Source organism: Prosopis cineraria, unplaced genomic scaffold, assembly GCF_029017545.1.
Source record: "Prosopis cineraria cultivar Desert tree isolate PC_DT_omini unplaced genomic scaffold, ASM2901754v1 PC6, whole genome shotgun sequence".
NCBI lineage: Eukaryota > Viridiplantae > Streptophyta > Magnoliopsida > Fabales > Fabaceae > Prosopis > Prosopis cineraria.
In genome coordinates, this window is record NW_026555337.1 from 27,142,031 (window position 1) to 27,144,821 (window position 2,791).

Genomic DNA, 2,791 nt, shown 5'->3' on the forward strand with positions numbered 1-2,791 from the left:
GGTGAGTCACAAAAAGTACAAGAATAAGGGACAAGTGCTTGAGAAGTACTTACATTGCTCACTTGAGATATTTGTGGAGCCAAAATTCTCCCAATCTTGGCAGCTAGCAAGTCCACATATGAATCATTAAGAATTGAGGAAACCTACCATATTCACATTTTCTTTTCCCTTGTAGAGTATTGAGCACCACTTGAAGCCATCTTGTCAATTAGTTCCCAAGCCTTTAAGGAAGTGAGGTCAATCAAGCATCCACCACTAGCGGCATCAATGTTAACTTGTCTCTTGGAATCAAGCCCTCATAGAAATATTGGACTAAATTCTCACTAGAAATTTGATGGTGTGGGCATTTAGCCAAAAGGCCTTGGAATCTAGTCCAATACTCATAGAGACTCTCATCCTCTCCTTGTTGGACCCCATAGATTTGCTTTCTCAAATTGGTGACCTTGGAATTTGGAAAGAATTTATCTAAGAAGAGTCTTCTTAGCTCGGCCCATGTGCTCACTTTCACATAAGAAGGGTAGTTGAAATACCACTCCTTTGCTAAACCTTCAAGAGAAAATACAAAAGCCTTAGCTTGAACATCATCAACATTTTACATGCATAGGCTTCATAGTATCACAAACCAATAGGAAAGTATGCAAAAACCTATGGCAATCCTCTCCCGGTAACCCATGAAATTTAGGCAATGCATTAATCAAAGAGGATTTAATTTCAAATTGAACATTAGTAGGAGGAACATATAAGCCATAAGGATTATCATGCCAATTAGGTTGAGTTAATTGCCTAATGCTCCTCTCCTCTCTAGGGTTATGCAAGCCTTCAAATTCATTATTAACATGGCCATCATCATGCAAATTCTCATTCCCATTCCCATGGCCCTCATTATGCACATGCTCATGTCCTAAGATACCTTCCATTGTTGAATTACAAACCAAATGAGAATCAAGAATAGGTTGTGATCTTCTCAATCTAGAAATAGTTCTTTCAATTTCTGGATCTAATTCAACAAAAGAGGTATGTTTTCTTCGGTCATGCACTAATCAAGCTCAAGAAAATTAAGAACAAAGAACAAACTAAACTAAAATGCAAATCAACATGAAACAATTCAAAACACACAACAGCAAGAGAAATTTTTTTATTTTTTTATTAAACTCAATAGCAACAAAATGAAAAAAAAAAATAACACCAAACAAGTAGAAAGAGAGTTAGAAATGCTCAATCAAGAAGCTTTGGCAATTCTGGAATTCACACAGTAGGCTCTCTGGAGACAGTGAACTTGTGAATTTTCTATCAGCAAATCCACATGATAAATTCCCCTGAAAATTTTATGAGAAACACAAGAGATATACAGGAAAATTATATAAAACTTTTAGATTAAAAATCCTTCCCAATCGTTCCCAAAATTTTTCACAAGTTGGTCCTCAAGTCTGGAGAAACAGGATTTCGTCCAGAAGACCTTCAGAGCTTCTAACAAACTTTCAAATAGGAAAATGGAAAAAGTGAAGAAAATCCTAAACACAAGAAACAAAGATAAGACAGCGATAAGAAAAATGAAACTGGAATCAATCAATTTGAACGCACAAAGACGAAGATATGCTAACTCAAAGTTGAAACAGGGTTTTGGGAATCCTCTGTAATGGCTCCCTGGACCTTGTTAGATTGTAAAATTTCCACAGGACACTTCCCACGTCCAAAATTGACCAAACCAATTTTAAAGTGAAGCTAGGATATAGATCTTTCAATGAAATAAATTCCACGTTCAAATTCCCTCAGACTCATTCCCAGTTAATTTTTCAATTTCAGACAGAGACACTAGAAACAGAGTATTTTCAGCTCTACACCAAACCAACGAAAATTGCACTAAATTTTTTTCCTTTTTTAAAAACAGAATAAAAACACTCAAAACACACAAAAAAACACTAAAAAAGACACAAATTTTTATAATTTTTCAAAAAAATTTTCTAGGAACACTAAAAATGTGAATTAAGTACTAAACAACCTTAGAATTAAACTTAAACCATTCCCTGGCAACGGCGCCAAAATTTTGATAGGAAATTAGTCGCTTATCCTCAAAATTACACTAAAGCTAACCCTAATGCAATATAGGGCCAACCCTAGGTCATCTCCCAAGGAATGGTTTTAAGTCTAATTGAAAGTTATCTAGTGAAATAAATCAACCAAAGTTTGTAGGAATTTAGTTATCTATCTAATTATCTAAACTAATTACCTAATATGCAAGTAATTAAAATGCTAGTGAAAGTGAGTGAAATGAACTTCCCTTTTTACAATAATGGAACCCTAGAGATTAGTTGATTTTGGACTCATTATCTTCTTATGATTAGGCTAAATTTAGCTTCCCTTTCCTCTTGACTAAAGCTGTCATGACTTAAGAAAATTATCCTAAGCCAATGAACCTAATTAGCTAACCTCCCTAGGTCTTAGATTAAAGTCCCTAGTTCAATTAACCAATTAGTGAAGACATTAGCCAAGTGATTCATTCAAAATCCTCTCTCAACAGCCATGGTCAAACACATAAATTGAGCAACCACAAGATTATGTCAAGCTACTCAATAACACAAGCATTAACACCACAAGATTATGCAATATTAACACAAGAAATTCACTAATTGAAAAACACAAGATTATGTGCCAAACAAAGAGTGGCAAAATTCAGTCATGGCTGTCCAAGGAAGAAATTAAATGAAACAATCCTCTCTCTTTACATCAACATCAAATTCAAATTAGAATTTATAAGCTAAGATGATTAGACCCTAGATTAAGGAATCTAACC

General features: G+C 34.5%; 1 non-coding gene across 1 annotated transcript; it reads left to right on the forward strand.

Annotated features, from left to right (window-relative positions):
- The first annotated feature begins 329 nt into the window (after positions 1-329).
- On the forward strand, positions 330-436 carry LOC129314727 (small nucleolar RNA R71). Its single transcript, XR_008594237.1, has one exon. It is a non-coding gene; the product is annotated as a small nucleolar RNA R71 (small nucleolar RNA).
- Positions 437-2,791: the final 2,355 nt, after the last annotated feature.